General features: G+C 34.5%; 1 non-coding gene across 1 annotated transcript; it reads left to right on the top strand.

Moving 5' to 3' along the window:
* Positions 1-482: 482 nt before the first annotated feature.
* Positions 483-555, top strand: TRNAF-GAA (transfer RNA phenylalanine (anticodon GAA)). Its single transcript has one exon. It is a non-coding gene; the product is annotated as a tRNA-Phe (tRNA).
* Positions 556-20,286: the final 19,731 nt, after the last annotated feature.

Below are 20,286 nucleotides of genomic sequence, written 5' to 3'. Positions count from 1 at the left end.
ATAAATTAATTGCTACACAAATATTGATCACAATATTGTTGGAGCTTGTTCAAGTTTACTTCTGCGTTTACTTAAAGAGATTCCAACTCATTTGAGTCAAAATACAAATACGCGTTTTATATTCTACATGTAAACTAGCCAATAGTCATATGTATCGAGCTAGTCTGTATCCAGCCCAAATATATGTTTAAACTGATTATAAAAATGTAGTTTTGATTGCCACTGTACTAGACACAAGTACAATAGTCAACCGCACAAAATCTGAATGATAGGCCCCAAATGTTAGATATTTATATGCATGCAGCACACATATGTACATTCTCTATTTTGTACATAAATTAGTTTATTTATAAAACACACAGCGTCGAAAGTTTTCCAAACGTGTGATAGATAATCTTATCACAAAAGCAACAAAACAAAAAAAAACTTGTTTGTTCGGTAAGTGTTGTTAAAAATAGAATCGAGACAAACGAATGCGTGTGGCCGAAATAGCTCAGTTGGGAGAGCGTTAGACTGAAGATCTAAAGGTCCCCGGTTCAATCCCGGGTTTCGGCAAGCAATATTTTAAATTGCGATAAACTGAGAAACGCAAAATCAAAATGTGGGAGGGTAATAGTTCATTCATTGTGAATAGTTCATTCGGTTCCAGACCATTTGTTCACATACCGCCGTGATGGTGCATATATATTTTTGAGAAAAATTTTCATCACGAATTGCTTGAGTTCATAATATAAATATATATTTATAATATAAACTTTATGTTAGCGGCGAGAAAAATAGAAAATAAACAAGTAAGCAAAGGCTATAGTCGTGCGGTGCCGACCATGTGATACCCTACAACACTACAATATGTTCGAAGTACCCTTCTATCCAAATCCATTTTGAAATATTTCGTTTTTGAAATAATGTCAAAGAGCCCCGCCTAGAGGTTACCCTTAGTTTTTTGACTTGGAGAATTTGGCCAATATTTACATAGTGTTGTTAAGTAATCAAAACAATTTCACACGAAAGTTGTGGTCCATTTTACAGTCAACCAAAATGCTAGACTTCTTCCCTGTCCTTAACTCTCTTCCGATGCGAAATTCCGTGTCGATTAGTTTCAATTGTGGCCTATAGAGCGACTACAAAATTAGAAAAAATTAAATTTTTTAGTCTATTTGCACCTCTAAATCTTAAGAACAATAGGCTTTAATCCTGACCCTAATCCTACCCCGATGCCAAATTTCGAGAGGATCGGACGATAATTGCGATATGCATATAATACCCTCAAACCGTAGTGTTGGGGGTGTAAAATTTTAGAAAATTTACAATTCAAAATTGTAAGTCAAATTGAAAAAATCGCATGCGATAAAAAATATGACAAAAATTGACAAAAGATATTCACTTTTTTATTGGTATATTTTCCCGCGATTTTCTTAGATATTATCGTTTTTGGACAAGAGCCCAGCCAGCGGTTCTTGATTTATAAGCAGAATAAATAAGATCAATTCTTTTACATATATATTTTACCTATATATCCGTTTTGTTGGCTATTATCATCACTATAATGGTCGGAAGTGATCTTTTAATGTATTTGATATTTGGCTGGGTCGGAAATATTCGCAGTTCAGTGGAAATTTTCCTATTTTCTTACATAAATGCTAAGGTCTATTTTACCCGCTAATTATTGTCTGATGGCCAAGTTGGTGGGTTTCTGCCCACTCCTAAACTCTAACTCCATATAAATTGTCGCGTCGATTGGTTCATAATTGTGGCCTATTCAGAAAATGTTTCTGTTTTTGGTCCATTTCAACCCCTAAATATCGTGTGATCATCTCCAAAAACAATAGGGTTCTATTCTGACCATAACCCCACCTCCATTTTCAATTTCGTGAGGTTTCCTATGTGAGAAACCAATATTTTGAGGTGCTACATAATTTTTGGCCCAATCAAACTTATAATACCCCCAACACATAGTGTTAAGGGTATAAAAAATAACCTAAGTGAGTTTTAAAATTACATTTCTTATTAATGTTCTATATTTTTTGTTTGCTTTTTGAAATATTAATAATAAAATTATATAAATAAAAAATTATAAATATATAAATTATTACCAATATTATTAATATAAATAAATTATAAAGAGCATGAACGTGGATTTTTATGGAAATTATAAAACATTTTTAAAAACTATTTTAATTTCATTTCATACTACACTATTTTAAAATCTCTTTGAGATAATAAATATTTAAATGATTTCTAAATAAAAAATCTTATTTTAAAAATAGATTTTTAGAGCTGTATATTATTATTGTGCTGCACTCAATAGAAACCGTGTGTATCTGTAAAATTAGAGACAATAATGGAAAACTGACCAAAAACTCAGAAATAGTATTCCTTAAAAAAAAGCTATGCCTCAACAAACCAAAAATGGCGTAAGGAATACTTAAGTATTACACCAGCGAAATAACAATAACACTAGTAACACTTGACCTAAGTCTTATCTAATTATTACGTTGTGCAAAGATCGATGAGATTTTTATACCTTCCACCATACATAGTATGGAGGGTATATTAAGTTCGTCATTCCTTTTGTAACTCATCGAAATAATAATTTTAGACCCAACAAGGTATATATATTCGTGATCAGCGTAAAATTGTAAGACGATTTAGCCCTATCCGTACGTTAGTCTGTCTGTCGGTCCGTCTGTTGTAATTACGCTATAGTCTAAACGAATAAGGGTAGGAAGCTAAAATTTTGCAAATATCTCTCTTTTCTCTGCAGGCAGGTCAAGTCCGAAGATGGGCTATATCGGTGCACGATATCGGTACCCCTCGATATTCGGTATTTTGATGATGTTAGCCACATTTTTCAATGGAATTGTCTGAAATTCCATACAAGAAGTCCCTTGTGAGTACTTTACCCCCTGAGAGAGAATTGTCTATATAGGTTCACGATATAGTATATCCCCCATATAACGGTACCCCCCGATATTCGGTATTTTGATAATTTAGCCACATTTTTTAACGGAATTGTCTGAAATTCTACACGAGGAGTTCATTGTGAGTACTTTATTCCTTGGAAGTGAGTTATATATATAGGTCAACGATATTGTATAGCCCCCATATAACGTTTTCAACGGAATTGTCCGAAATTGTACACAAGGGGTTCTTTGTGAGCACTTTACCCCCTGACAGAATTCTCTATATAGGTTAACGATATCGAATAGCACCCATATAACGGCAACCCCCCATTATTCGGTATTTTGATGATTTTAGCCACATTTTCCAATCGTATTGTCTGAAATTCCACACAAGGAGTTCTTTGTGAGCACTTTACCCCCTGAAAGGGAATTGTCTATATAGGTCCACAATATAACGGTATCCCTCGATATTCGGTATTTTGATGATTTTAGCCGCTTTTTCCAATGGAATTATCTGAAAATCTACACAAGGAGTTCCTTGTGAGTACTTTACACCCAGACATAGATTTGTCTTTATAGGTCCATAATATCGTATATCCCCCATATATCGGCACCTTCCTATATTAGGTACTAGCTGGCCCGGTCCGCGTTGCCGGTCCGTAGTTTTAGTCTGTAATGCAAATTTTATATAGCATAATCTTTCACAAATCTAGTTCATAAAGGTGAACAAATTTTAATATAAATATTGATCCGACTAAATAGAAATAAATACCTATGGAATAATTTCTCAAAGTTAATTACGCTTTGCACCTCAAATTGCGCATAAGCGTCCCCATAAAGGTGAACAAATTTTAATATAAATATTGATCCGACTAAATTGAAATAAATACCTATGGAAGGAGGGCAAAATTATTCTCTGAATAGTCAAAGTTAATTACGCTTTGCACCTGAAATTGCGCATTAGCGTCCCCAAAAAGTCTATGTTCTTGTTCATAGTAAAAATCAATGACAATTAAACAATGCCCGTGTTGTCGTCCGCCAATCGGTAAAAATCACTATAGATCGGCGGCCCTGGGGACTATATGGAGACTGTGCCAAAATATTTGCGTATGTTGACATTTTTCTGTAAGATGGTTCTCTACTCACAAAGTAGCCTAAATACAGCAAAATCGATTGGAAAATGTGGTCAAGACCCTCGAAATAGAAAAGCCAAGATGCCAAATAATGGCCAAATCAGTTGAAAAACGTGGCCAAGACCACAGTCATAGCTGGAATCAGGGATACATTCATATGAGGGTTATACCACAACGTGGCCCAACCAATATTCTCTTGGGGTTACAAATTCAATAGAATACAAAATTTTCTTTTCTGACCACCAATTAGATGTAAAAGTGGACTTGGGGATACTCCAATGTGGGGACTTTACTTAAATAAATTCCTATGTGGCAATTATCTGTATAATGGTTCCCTACCCTGGGGGCATACATTTTTTTAGCCAAATCAATTGATTAAGGTAGTTAAGACCAATATGGGCCCTACTCTGAAAATTTCAAATTTTATGCGAAGAGGTTCTCTACCCCCTTAGAAACAAAAATGTCAAATAAGGGCCAAAAAATGAAAAAGTGTCCAAGACCCCAAAAATAGCTTAAATCATAGATGGTTATATAAATATGAAATCGGGTTGTACCCTTATCCGTGAGTTATGATCGATATCAAGACCTGCAGAGGCGATTTAAGGTATCTTAAATGTTTGGGAAGAATTTTTGGAACGATATAAATCCTTTTCCTACTAAAAGTCCCATTCACTCTAATATTTTGCACCCTTTAAATTTGGTATTTTACTGATTATACTCCCAAAGAATTTTGCATTTTGAGCTCTCATTGGACGGATTATTGCCACATCAAAGAAGAATGTCCATGCTTTGAAATGAGCCCCATTAGACTTTTTCGGTCAATTTTATAGATCCTTACAAAGTTTGTCAATAGAATGTACTATTATTTTAAAATTCGATTCCATTGAAAATTTTTTTCTATTTTTTCCCGATTTGAGAATTGTTGCAATGAGATCTCTTTTTCCGTGATCTTTTTAACAATTTTGAAAAAGTAATTATCTTTTAACTTTGTTGTGACCGCATTAAATTATTTCGGTATCATCTATTCCGTTTCGCCACCACATAATTCGGTACTACACTTCCATGTAACCCGACATCAATTTCAGTTCTCAAGAAATCAACTTAATTAAATCAATTGGTATTAATATTCGAATTCAAAAATAAAATATAAAAAACACTACAAATGTACATTAGAAAAAAGTAAGTCAAAATGGAAAAAATCATGCAAAATAAAACATTACTATTGTACATTTCAAAAGTCAAAATGAAAATGTTAAAATATCACATTTTTACGCGATTTTTTTTTTAAAATTATCCTTTTCGGATAAGAGACAATTCCGAATTTGTATGAATCATTAAAATCAGTTCAGCGGTTCTTAAGTTATAAGCGTAGTAACTAACACAACTTTCATTTATATATATAGATTTTGAAGATTTTAAAAAAATTTTTAATGGATTTTAATTTTTTGGAAAATTTTCTAATTCGTTCTAAATGGTGGAGGTTATTCAAAGCTCGACCCGGCCGAACTTACTGCTTTTTTACTTATTAGTTATTATTATTATTTTATTTTTTGGTGCAAAACTGTTGAGTTGTTTCCGATGCGTCGGAGAGAGTGGTCTTACATATTTATTCTATTTTCACAATTGATTAATTAGTATAGGCACAAATATTGTGATGTACTGAGCGTTTGATTAGTATCGAATATTTATTGCCGATAACCCCTATATTCACACTAGTGTTATCAGAGGTGGAGGTACCAGAAGGAGAACATCGAACAATTTATATTGTGTCTAGTATGGTTGGTATTGAAAATGATATATATATATATGTCCACTTTTTGGTATAGCCCCCATATAACGGTATCTCCCGATATTCGGTATTTTCATGATTTGTGCCAAATTATTTCACGGATTTGTCTAAAAATTGGTATTTGTTGATCATAATGGGTTCAAGCTCCGGTGGCAAAAAAGTGTATGTATAGGTCTAAGTTTTGATAACCCCCATATAACGATATCTCCCGATATTCGGTGATTTGATAATTTTTGCAACATTTTTTAACGAATTTTTCCAGAAATTGGTATTTGTAGTTCATAATGGATTCTAGCTCTTGTGGCGAAACTTTGTATGTATAGGTCCACGTTTTGGTATAGCCCCCACATAACGGTACCTGTCGATATTCGATATTTTGATGGTTTTCGCACACACATTTTTCCACGGATTTGTGCAAAAATTTGTATTTGTAGTTCATAATGGATTCTAGCCCGGTGGCAGAACATTGATCTTTTACTCTAAGGTGGAGTTCGGCCCGGCCGAACTTACTGTTTTTTTCATTGTTTTACCTCACGGTGGTGGGTACTAAAAGTTAGGCTCGCTCGAACTTAACGCGTTTTTTACTTATTCTATATGTAGAATTTTAACTATGCTGGATCTTCAAACTAGGATTGATCTTGTATAGAAATTTAGGACTAATATCTGGTTACCTCTTTGAAAATAACTGTTTTTGTGTAATAAACTTCTAAGTTCGGGGAGTTAAATTTTAAACAATATCTTAATATAAGAGATATGTAAACATCAAGTTAAAGATTTCCAAAAGGGTTTCGAAACAGTGCAGCCAATCAAATCAGAATTTATTGGTACTATACCATCGAATTATATGTTTGTTCAAAAAATTTTAAGTCCATAATGGTACTTTTATTGGTTTAGACATTTCAAAAACTGCAATAATTTGTTTTAAAAATGTTGAAAACCATAATGAAAGCAAATTTCAAAGCTTTGGCGACTATGCGTAAAAAATAAAAAGAAAAAACATTACCACATTTTTCGTACCAAATGTCTTTTTTAGCTCGTGCTACTTTTCGAAAATAACAACATTTTGGATTAAATTTGAAAAAAAAAAAACGAAACGAAAATTGTTAACACGATCCAAATGGCACATGACAGCTTGAAACTATCAAAAGAATTGCCTGTGTGCTACCACATTTTTGAGGTCGTAGCTGAAATATAACCCAATGCAGGACGGAATGAATAATCCAAATGAATGAAATGTTCCATTTTTTTTTATAATCCGCGCTGGCACGCTGCACAATTAAAAAAGATGCATAAAAAATATTACCCCAAAAAAAAAAAAAAAAATCATGAAAACAAATTTTCGGTTGAGGTCATAAAAAATGCGATGACGCGCCTTTCTTCCGTTTCACTTTCGGCGAGTGTGGTTGGCCGATAATGATTTGTTTTTACTTTCAGGTTTCTTATTCTAATCTTTTGTGATGGACCAAACGATCTTCGAGGCTGTCCTCCACACACACACACACATTTACCTTTGTAATCTCGTAATGAATGAAAGTGAAAATGTGAGGACGTCAGTTGATTTCTGTTGTTCCCTGGGTGAGGAGCCAGCGATCGAACGTCTGTTTGATGGTTTTTGGTTGTGTTCTCCAGAAGCACCCCTAACTACTTTTGTGTAAGTGTTTGTATGTGATGAATGAACATCTTGTGCAACATCTGATCAATGAAAGTGTGTGAGTGTGGTGTTACCCTGTTGGAGGAGTATCTCTGATCAAAAGTGGAAGTGAAAGAAGAGCTCGTGGCACAAGCTGTTGAAAGTGAAAGGATCTGTTCTTGGGGTTCTGTTTTTTTTTTCTTTCATTTTTGGTGGGTAGATTTTTTATGATCTTCTATTGTTTAGGATTTCGTTTTTTTATTGTGTTTCCTAAAGATTTCTCCAGAGTGGTAAGGTTTAACTTTTTTATGCATGCATATGTTGATATTATCGCGGAAATGTTTTCTCATTTTATGAGCCTGTTGTTTTTTTTAGTTTTCATTCACCGTTGATGATCTTTCATAAGGAGAACAACAACAACTGCAGTGAATTTAAATTGCTAAGGGTGCCTCATTTTTTGCGCATATGCATGATTTTTTAAGGACTTCCTTTTCGACTGGTTTCCCTCTGATGGCATGTGGTATCTGGTTTTTTTTTTTGTCGTGGGTACTTCAAAATTCCTTTGTGACCCCCAGAAAAATATGTTGTGGTTATAATGGGAGGACATGTTAATGGACTCTTTGTTTGTGTGGTTTTTTCTAACCATCATAGTTAGGATATTCAGATTTGCCTTACGTGTTGTTTTTTGTTGGAAGGAAGAAAGAAGAAGCCGGATGTTTTCTTAATATGGTAGAGAAATTAAAAGTTAAGAGCCCATTAAAATTTTCTTTGAAAATAGATATTTGATATGATTGATGAATTTGGTGATGAAATGGAGTGAGGCAAGAGAAACGAGGAATAGGAAGCTCGTTCTTATAAAAGAAGTTGAAAAAACAAAGAAGACCAAATTGTCATCAGATGTCAATAGATGTCCAAACGATTGTCTTACAAAGACCCTTGAATTAGTATGTTTTAGCCGTGTATAGCCGATTTGATATACAAGTCTATGAAACTCGAATGGTTGTCCATTCTTTGTGAATCTTTGATCAGATTTTATGATTTTTCAAGAATAACTTTTGAGAGTCTTTTGCCTTTTCTGGTCAGAAACTGATCATGACCACCCCATTTTTGAAGGACTCCTGGACGTAAATCTTATACATATATGGATTTTTAAGACTCTTTTTTACAAAGATCTCCCCAAACAAACTTTTTTTATTTTTAACGAATATTTTTTAAGCAAACCTAGTCTATATAAGACTTTTTTCAACTTTTTTCTGGACGTATAGGGGTAATATTTCAAGGTTGTTTCAAAGATCTCAAGGTCTCCAAAACCGTGGGTTTTCTAAAAACCATTTGTTGGCCTCTAGCCAATATACGAATTTACTTTACAAGTTTTCCCTGAAAAAAATCGAGAATGTTTAAAAACATCACCATGGACAAATATGTCCAACGCTTTTAAAATTTTTAAAAAATATTCTGGCTATGTGGTATATATTAACTCTTAAAATTTTCGGTATATGAATAATCCAATAATCCTCCACCATTCTATGGAGGGTATATTAGCTTTGTGATTCCGTTTGTAACTTCTCGAAATATTCATAATATACCCTACAAAGTATATATAAGGGGTGAGATGAAAAAACTGCAACCAAATTCAGACTGCTGTCATTTCTAAGCCACTCGTCCGACAGCTGTTAAAATTATTCCAGTGACAGCTCATTATATTGTTTATAAGCATACAAAAGCATTTTGGCGAGAATTTTCCAAAAAAAAAAAAAGTTATTCGTGATGGAATTCAAGCGTGATAGTGTGACTTCCTTTTATTTGGCTGGAAAACCACAAGTGGCTATCGTTAGAGCACTCCATCATTTAAATGTGAATAAATATTTTATGTCTCGTACCATCGCTCGTTACCGTGATACTTGTAGCGTAGCCCGACGTCAAGGCAGTGGACGGAAAAAACAGCAAAATCATCAGAAATGGTTCGAAAAATAAAGAAGCGACTTGATCGAAACACCCGTCGCAGTGGCCAAAAAATGGCTCGTGAGAGAGCTAAAGAGTTGATCCGATTGGCCGAAAGTGGTGAACTGCCGAATTTGGTTTTCTGCGGTGTGGGCCGCCATAAAAGCCGATGGTCTCTCTCCGGTCGTATTAATTGTCCGTGGCATCGGAATAAATGTCGAATATTATCGCGAAAATATTTTGTAGGGTGTATAAAAGCCTTGGGTACGCAAACATTTTGGCCGCAGACCTTGGACATTCCAACAGGATTCAGCACCGTCGCACTCAGCACCGGCCGAAGAATGGTTACAAAATGAGGTTCCTCGCTTCATTTCCAGCGCACAATGGCCACCAAAATCTCCGGATACCAATCCGTTGGACTATTGTGTCTGCAGTATTTTGGAAAGCATGGTTGGCACTAAAAAATAACAAAGTGTCGATCACCTCAAGTAAGCGCTTCGCCGGGAATGTACCAAAACACGGCAGAGCAACATTCGGGCAGCGTGTGACTTCATTGTGGTTTCATTACCCGAACACCAAAAGGAATCCTAAAAGAGAACACCGAAAGACCGTCTTGAATAGATAAATAAAATTTCTTCTAATATAAAATATCAAAGGGTCCTCGTCTATAAATCATGAAAAGATAGTTAATATAGAGGTAGACGAGTCATCTTATACGGAAAGCTAAAAAGGTTCCATATATGTACCCAATGTTCTTTCCATATCCTCTCCTTCTTGAATATTATAATATATCGTGAATAACTGGCCACTTCTGTGTACCTTCCATAAAATGGGAGTTGGTGGCATATCCCAAATAAGGACGCGCGCACAATACTTTCTCTTTCAAATGGCCAGATAGATACCAAAGATATTTGCACACACCAATACACATATACATATATTAAGTAAACATGGCGTGGGAGGGGATAGGCAGTGCAAGTTCGTGGATTGAAGAAGAAGAACATAATGATAAAAGTTTTAGTAAGCAAACGTGGAGGTAAGACCCCTCCCCAAAACACGTGTGGGCAACATTTTCACATGTGTAAGCTCTCACACACACACTTGAAAATATCGTGACGTATTATGTCAAGAAGAAGAAGAAAAAAAAAAAAACGAAATTGTGATAGTTTTACGATAGTTGCTGGATCCCAGTGAAAATTTCTGTTCGCCCAATACTTAGTTATGGTAATATATTAGTTCTGAAACACTATTTCTGTTAGTTATAGTTTTAGTCGTTACTAAATAGCACTGCAGGAGAAAGGGTTGAGAGAAAATATCATATTATGTGGGTAGGCGCCAGCAAAGAAATGGTTGTGGACATATTATTTTTCTGTTGTGTATTTTATTGTGATGGAAGGGGGGCTACCTTTGGAGTTTCTGTTAAATACAACATAGGGAAAAGAGAGTTGGGTATGTTGGCTACATGTATGTTGTAATAGAGATATGCTGAAGAGCCAGATGATGGACCAGGTGTTTAAACAGAAAAAAATACGATTTTCATTATTTTGTTTGAAAATTTCAGTTTAAAAAAAATATTAGAAAATACTGATAGAAAGTAAATTAAACAAAACAACAGCCCAATTTGGTATGGGTAGAGGAGACCTTCCAACCCAAGGTAGTATATACACTGGTGGCCAAAACTAAAGCAACTTAAATCGCAAAGACATTAAATGTCCTGTAACTTTTACAAAAATAAACAAATCGTAATTATTTTTCCAGTTTTAAATGAGGGGTTTAATTCACTTTTAAGAAACTAAAAATAAAAATACAAAAATAATTTTGAACGAAAAATAATATGTGGAAAACTAAAATGACCCAATTTTTGCTTGGTCAAAACTAAAGCAACTTTTGATTTTTTATTTTAAAATAATTAAATTTTGGCTAGTAGTCGATAGCATAACCATTATTTTCGATAGCAGCTGCACACCTACGAGGCATTGAACCTATAACACGCTCAATTTGATCCTTGGGTGTGCTTTCCCAGGCACCCCGAATTCTTTAGAAAATGTTGTGCTTATTTATTTCCGAATCTCTCTTGATCTTCCTATCTACGATACTCCAAAGGTTTTCTAAGGAGTTTAGGTCAGGTAATTGTGCCGGCCATAACAAAACATGAATTTTTGATTCCCGCAATCAATATTTGACAAGTTTTGATACAAGTTTGGGATCATTGTCATGCTGAAACACCCAAATCAGCCGAATATTTTACTCAGCGTAAGGGAACAACGTGATGTCCAACACATCTTTGTAAACAAACGGATCCACAACTTCCTTTATTTTATGGATAGGACCAAGTCCATAGAAAGAAAAACAGCGCCACGCCATTTTTGACCCTCCCTCATGCTTTACTGTACCTTTGCAACACTGCGGCTTGAGTCCTTCATTTTTTGGTCTTCTCACCGTAAAATTTTTCACCTCTGAGCCTTTAATATTAAACGTAGACTCATCCCAGAAATAATGTTTTTTCCATTGAGCTTGATTCCACTTAATATTATCGTTTCCGAAAGCCTTTTTGATTTTTTCAGATATAAATGGTTTTTTGATGTCTTACGGGCATGCAGACCAGCTGCCACTACTCGTCTACGCACTGATCTGGAGCTTATATCCAATGATTGCTCTCTCACCAATCCAGTTGAACTCTTAAATAGTTGTTTTTTATTTGTCTCACAATTTGTGGATCAGTACGGGCTGAAGTTCTTTACGGCCTTCATCCGTTATGGACTGTTACTACTGATCCAGTTTCAAAAAACCGACTTAGTATACAGAAATAATTATGAAATCACATAAATATTTATGAAATATTTCTCGGAAATCATTTTCTGTGATATGTTGTTTTGATAGTCACTGATAATTTGCTGTTTTATTCAGGTACTGTATTTGCTTTTAGCCACTTTTAAATTTTTTTTGGGCAGTACTTAAAAAACGAAAAGAAAACCACATACTGTTGTAAAAAACTTCTCAAAAAGGATTTATGACAAGCGAAATTATAGAAGGAAGCAAAAAGCGATAAATATCACAGTAAAAACAACTGAAATTGCAGCGGTTATATGAATGTACAACAGAGTTGCTTTTGTTTTGTCCAAGCCAAAATCGGGTTAATTGACTTTACCAAACATTATTTTTTATATAAAAATGAATTTTGGTTTTATGTTTTAGGTTTTTAAAAAGTGAATAAAGTACCTAATTTATAACAAGAAAAACTTTCTCATTTTCTTAATTTTTGAAAAAGTTACAGGGCATTCATTCTCCTTGTAATTTCAGTTGCTTTAGTTTTGGCCACCAGTGTATCTATTATAATATCGAAACAGTCTCGATAATTAGAATGAAGCTGTATTGAATGTTTTGTTTAGATAGGGAATATACAACATCAGACGACAGCCAATAGTTTTAAAAAATGCGCTGAAATTTCCAACAACTTTGTACCGATTTCCTCTCCCCCTTGCCGCAAAGGTCATATATCTATATAAAACGTCAAAGAAGTAAACAACGTCATAGACTTTTATATTATTGTAATATCCGATGTAATGGGTCTCACGTTGGTTGTTATAGATTTAGGTCGTATTTTGAACATTTGTGTGCATTTTCCAAAAGTTGCATAAGAGAGAGGAAAACATAATGTTGGATTCATTTTTTATGAAAAACATGCGAGGGTTGAGCATTATAAAAAGTTTAATAATATTAAATCACTGTATAAAATTAACCTGGTTTTTACCAAAAACTTTAATTATTTGCTGAGGTTGACGATTCGATCGGAACTTTTTTTCTATACTACGTCAAAGTTTCCGATAGGCCATCTATGAACTATCTCAAATCATGTGGTATCTGAATACATAAAAGACTACGAAATTATAATAGTTTACATCCACCATTTGGGAAAATACTTTAGTTTTATCTTCATCCATATGTCTTCAGAATATATATACGGTCATCGAAATACGATTTTGGACTCTGCGCCTCTTTTGACGAAATCTATGTTGGGACCGATTTAGTTATGTCCGTCTATCTGTCTGATTGGTGAACATTAAAACTTTCTAAGGAATATTGGATTTGGTCTAAACTAATCACGTCGTAATATTTATGTCCTTAGCTATTTACTTTCTTGGTCTCTTTGAACGAAACCCTTTTTGGAATGGGAATCAAGGTTGGAAAGTATGTTTGATATTTGATTTTGGAAATGTGTACTAAGTGTGAGAGCTCTGCAAAATGGTACTAAAATTTGTAACAATTTGGTTTAGGGTGTACGCATGAAACTAGAATTTTGAAATATTCTATTGGGCCCCTTTTGGTGGTTGGTTAATGAATGAACTACAAGTGCACGAAAAGTATTAAATAGTACTACATTTGGTACAATACTGTATTGAGCGAAGAGATGGGGCTTGAAATCTGAAATTTGGATAGCCTGGACATATGGAGGTGGTTCCGGAAATGTGTCTTATACATATTTGTACGAAAAGTACTAAATGTTGCTTTATTTGGTATTGATTGAAGGATAGAGCTGAAAACGTGAAATTTTACATTACTGTTGGGGCTTAGGATTGAAATATGGAACGGTTTTGCAAATGAGTGCTTAAATTGTACGAAAAGCACTAAATGTTACTAAATTTGGTGTTGGGTGAAAGAATAGAGCTGGAGTTTCGAAATTTAATATTGAGGTATCTGTTGGTATACCTAAAATTGGTCGATGCCACAACTGTGTTAAAACGTAAACCTATATATTTCTTAGTGAAAAAACAAGATGCCTTTTAGACCCAAGGAGGTACAAATTCAGCCACTTAAGCTCAAAATACTGAACATCGAATGATATTGAGAGATGAAACTCTTGCCAAACCTGGACCTATATTGACTAATTTTTGAGAAGAACTATTCTCATCATTGGGATCGAAACAAACTAATTGACGGCTGATTTTGTAAGCAAATGTGTCAAGTACCTTCACAAAAACTTAATTCCAATGGTATTAATGTATAGTACCCATGACTAAACATTGTACTTTAGTGATATTTATACCTTATCAAATTGGGCCAAAATCTATGTAACACCTCAAAATATTGGTCCTGCACATAGGAATGTATATATGGATTTCCTACCTCGCCGAGCTGAGTCGTTCTAGCTATGTGTGTCCGCCGTCGTTTATGTTAATTTATACCCTCGCTACAGATCGCAATTATAGCCCGATACTAACAAAATATGAATGGAGGTAGGGTTATGGGCAGAGTAGAAGTCTATTGCTTTTGGATATTATCACAAAATATTTAGGGCTTGAAATGGGCCAAAAACATATGGTTTGTAAAAAATGCAACAATTTCCAGCTCGTGTGGAGAACATTGTATGCATAGGTCCACTTTTTGGTATAGCCCCCATATTCGGTATTTTGGTGATTTTTGCCACATTTTTTCGCGGATTTGTCTAAAAATTGGCGTTTGTGGATCATAATGGGTTCTAGCTCCGGTGGCGAAAAAAATGTTTCCTTTACCCTCAGGTGGTGGTTATTAAAAATTGGGCTTGGCTGAACTTAATGTTTTTTACTTGTTTTGTATTGCGTGCGATTTTTCGAATTTGACATCCAATTTTGAATTGCTCATTTTGTAAAGTTTATTTTTACACCCCACAACGCTATGTGTTGAGGGTATTATATTCAGGTCGCAATTATCGTTATATTCTCACGAATTTCGGGGTTAGAGTCAAAATTGAATCGTATTGATTTTGAAAATGTATATTTAGGGGTTCAAATGGATAAAAAAAATAATATATAAATAAATAAAAAAATTCCTGTAATTTTTGCAGGCACAATTAAAACCCAATTGACACGGAATTTTGCATGAGGTAAGAGTTTAGGACTGGACATAACCGTTTTAGTTGACCATTGAATTACACAAAGTGAGTAAATTGAATGCCGACTAGGACAAGAGTGGGAGTAAATATAGAGCAAATGCCCCGGTCGAAAACAAAAGGTACCATTTTTGTAGGACTGTATGTTGTTATTTCAAAAATGAAATCGACCAAAATAGGTTTGAACCTGAGGAGTCTTCCAATATATCCAATATATAGTTGGGTATCACATAGTCGGCCCGTATGACTATAGCCTTTGCTTACTTGTTTTATCATGGATACTCCTACTTAGGTCAATTTAAATACCGATCATTTTAGAAGAACGACAAGTGTACTCATTTATTTTAAATTTGTGAATTTGAGAAATATATATTGAAAAGATTACAATAAAAGTTAGGTTGAAATATTTGAGCAAAGTATATTAAACTGAACCCCAGTATAAATGAAACTTAAGATAAAATAATATTACAAATATACAACAAACACTAAAGATGTGCCAGTAACACGGACCGGGTCAGATATACCAAGCATAATATTGCCCAATAAACTAGCTCACACATTTACTTAAACTCAACTCTTAATCAACAAAAGGAAGAATTAATGTGGCCTCTATCTTATGGTAGAGGGCAAATCAAAAGGAATGACAAAACATTCATATGATGATTTGTTCAACAAATTTAATTACAAATGTATTGTTGTTATTAACTTGGATTATAACATAAAAAATGATTATAATTTTCCTACCTTACCATACTTTCAAACCTATTTCTAGCAGATCAAAACTCTAGCAAAAAAACACACAGTTTAAAAATGTAACATTCTCACATTAACACGAAACGTTACATTAATGTAAACTAATTTAGAAAAAATAAACACTTTCGATATATTCTGTTAACCATGTCATTATTTGTTAACACAAGTCATAATCCTGAACTCCCAATACCATAGACATGTTAAATGTGAAAAACAACAACAACAACAAACAATTTACTTAATTGGATTCTTATACTAAAGGTGACTTGGGAGGATACAAGCGAATAGAACAGAACAAACACACATTGAAAGGTGGTGTGTGTAAAAAATAAGTTACCTTATCAGCCCACCTATTTCATACACCTGGAATTCTTAAACTTTGTCAATACTGGTGAATGTCACAGTTCCCACATAGGGGAATTAGTTTTGTTTAAGAAAAAGATAAGGTGTCGCGATAAAGACTGCATAATTTACCTGTATGGAATAGGTTGGCAGAATTCGAAAGTTAGTTAATTTCACCTCTCACCTTGTCTAATGAAAATGCACGCTTTCAAACACAAACAAACATTTATTGTAACATAAAAGAATCCTATAACAACAACAAAAAATAAAAACAACAGAAAACCATAAATTTGTTCACTTCCTGGGGGATTATTTGGTGTTGCCGCTTTACATTGTACAGATTCCAACCACACATACACATAAAAATGAATTCTCATTGTGGCGTTCATCTCCACCTCTGACACATGTTTTACAACCGGGGTGGGGATCTGTTGTGGGAGTTATAAAATGTCATTCTATTCATTCCCCATATAAAGAAAGTGTTGTTGTTGTTGTTGTCTTCTATTGTTACTTTTTGTTATACCATTTGATAATCTTTTTCTGTTAGACAGAGGGAGAGAGTGTCTGTCTGTCTGTCTAATGTTAGAAATTTCTAATCAAACTTCGTGATAGGAATTTTGATATTAGAAAGTATCAGGCAATCATAAGGGCATTGCAGGTATGTTGTGGCATTAGAACATTTGAAATATGTATCCCCACACATTCTTACATACCAAGGAATTTTTTCCACCCACAAAACGAGGTTGGTGGATGAAAGGCAAGATGTTAAGGGTATACACACTTAACATCGCCTGGCGTGTTGTAGACACGCCAATGTATTTCATGAGAGCTTAGCGCCCCTTTATGCAGAAGGTTGGAAGAGGGTTGTAAAATCACAACCTATGTTTGTGGAAGAGAAAGTGGTAGACGTTATCATGCGTTTGGTACAGCAGCATAAGTACTTACACCCAGCCTCAAAATGTTGTACAGATTTATACAAAATATTGGTTTTGGGTTTAGACGTTTCACTGCTTTTTTCATTGTACGGAGGCTGAATATGATATAATATTTAGTTACCTCACACATGCAAAAACACATACAATGTGACAAGTTTTATTTGTAACTCTTCTAATCCAAAAACTTGGATCAAGAGTAGCCAACTTGACTTAGGAAATGACACTTTTAACAAGTTAAAAAGCAGTAAGTTCGGCCGGGCCGAACTTTGAATACCCTCCACCATTTGGAACGAATTTGGAAATAAAATCCTGAAAAAAACTTTGGCAAAATTTTAAAAATACCGAATATTGCCGTTATATTGGTGCCTATACGACGTGGACCCACACAGGCATTATTTGTCATGAGTCATTACCAAATTCGAATTCGGAACTTGAAATAAACGGTGAATAATGTAGCTAAAATCATCAAAATATAGAATATAGGGAGGTACCGTTAGATCGGAGCTGTGCGAAGACCTGAACCAGCGTAGACAATTATTTGTCATATTCTGTAGCATCCATTACAAACTTCAAATACGGCATTTCAAACAATTTCGGTAAGTATTGTACCTAATCTCGTCAAAATACCGAATATAGGGAGGTACTGGTATATTGGGTTTATACGAAGACGTGGACCTGCATAGACAATTTTCTGTCACAGACTGGAGTTTCTTATACGAACTCTAAATGCGTAATTTGAAAAAAATTTGGTGAATAAAGACGCTAAAATCACCAAAACACCGAATATAGGGAGGTACCGTTCTGTCTTAGGCTGTAGTATCCATTGCGAACTTTAAATACCAAATTTTGATCAATTCCGATTAATAATGTCGCTAAAATCATCAAAATACCAAATATCCGGAGGTACAGTTATATGGGGACTATACGAAGACGTGGATCTGCACAGACAATTTTCTGTCTTAGGCTGTGTATCCATTTCGAACTTCAAATACCAAATTTGAAACAATTCCGGTGAATAATGTCGCTAAAATCATCAAAATACCGAATATCGGGAGGTGCCGTTATATGGGGGCTATATGAAAACGTGGACATACATGGCCCATTTACGAACTTAACCTGCCTACTGTAAAAATAAACACGTGTGCAAAATGTTAGCCTTGTATCTCAATTCGTTCGAAAGATAGCGTGATTACAACAGACAGACAGACGGAAAGGCAGACAGACAGACAACGCTAAATCGACTTAGATTTTACGCTGATCAAGAATAAATATACTTTGTTGGGTCTGACATGAGTATTTCGAGGAGTTACAAACGGAATGACAAAGTTAATATACCCTCCATTGTATGGTGGAGGGTATAAAAATTGGAATGACCAAAATAGTTTTTATACCCACCATCATTCTATGGAGGGTATAATAGCTTTGTCATTCCGTTTGTAACTCCTCCAAATATTCGTAATAGACCTTACAAAGTATATATATTCTGGATCAGCGTAAAATTATATGATGATTATATGAATGGAAGCTTTTGGATTTTTTTTTTGGAAAATGTTCAAGTTCCTTGCAAATGGTGGAGGGTATTAAAAGTCCACGTCTTCGTATAGTTCCTATATAACGGTTTTCATTTAAGTGAACGTTTTCGAATTTTTTTTTGGCAAATTTTCAAGTTCCTTGCAAATTTAGCTGCTTTTTTACTTGCTTTTCTTCATTTTTGAGTCAGTATTCGATAATTTAATAGATATGCCAGTAAGTTTTTAGATAACTTTAAGCCATTTTGCTTAAAAATAATTGAGTATCCGTTGTACTTCGAACTTAGAATTTAAATAATATTTAGATGTGAAATTGGGTAATATTGTAATATCAATATTTTAAATAAAAAGACTCCCTTGTTTGGGGGAAATCAATGTGTCAATATTTTTGTCTATATTTGAGCAAATGTGAATCGAGTCCATGATATTGTTGAAACTTCGTCCTCCATACTGTTGTAACTTCTGAAATAGGTCAGAAGCAAACATTGAGAATTTTGGCCGATTGCTACTCGTACCAAAAGGACAATTCTGAGGACTAATAACTCCCCGAAAGTGTGAAATTAGTTTCCCAATTAGATCTCCCATGAATATTAATACCATTTAGATCCACAGACAGACAGACAGACGGAAGGACATCGCTAAATCGACATCGAATTTTATGCTGATAAAGAATATATGGACTTTGTGGGGTCAAAAATGTATATTTCGAGGTGTTATAAACGAAATGACAAACCCTCTATACTATGGCGGCGGGTATAAAAATCCATTGAATAATGACGCTATAATTTTATGATAACTGTAGTTTTTTATGATTCTGTAGTTTTTATACCCTACACCACAAGGTGGTCAGGGTCTTTGTGCATTTGTTTGTAACAGGCAAAAGGAAACGAGATAGACCCATAGTTCCTTTTGATGATCTGCATAGAATCACTTTCTGAGTTGATTTATGCATGTCAGTCCGTCTGTCCGTCCGTCCAACATTTGTTTGGCCCAAGGACGAACCCTATTGAAATTGGAGATAATCGGTAAAAATTTAGATATAGCTCCCATATATATCTTCGTCCGATTTGCCTTTTATTGTGCACAAAACGTGTAATATCAGCCCGAATAGTATGGAATTTTGCACATGCAACCAAACTAGGCCTAAAAATAAGCATGCCAAATTGTTATTTTTGTCCTCCACAGCCGTAATATGCACTCTGTAACAACAATATTTGGGGAAATATATCAAATGCAGCTCAGAAATACCTTTGCTAAATTTTATCGAGATAGGATCAGATTTGTATATAGCTCCCATATATAACTTCGTCCGATTTACCTTTTATTGTGCACCAAACGTCTAATATTTGTCCAAATGGGATGGAATTTGGCACATACGACCGAATTTAGTCTAGAAGGTAGTATGCCAAATTTGGTGAAGATCGGTTCAGATATAGCTAGCTCCCATATATATTGTTCATCCGAT

Source organism: Musca domestica, unplaced genomic scaffold (assembly GCF_030504385.1).
Source record: "Musca domestica strain aabys unplaced genomic scaffold, Musca_domestica.polishedcontigs.V.1.1 1, whole genome shotgun sequence".
Taxonomy (NCBI): Eukaryota; Metazoa; Arthropoda; class Insecta; order Diptera; family Muscidae; genus Musca; species Musca domestica.
This window is presented reverse-complemented; position numbering and strand designations above follow the sequence as displayed.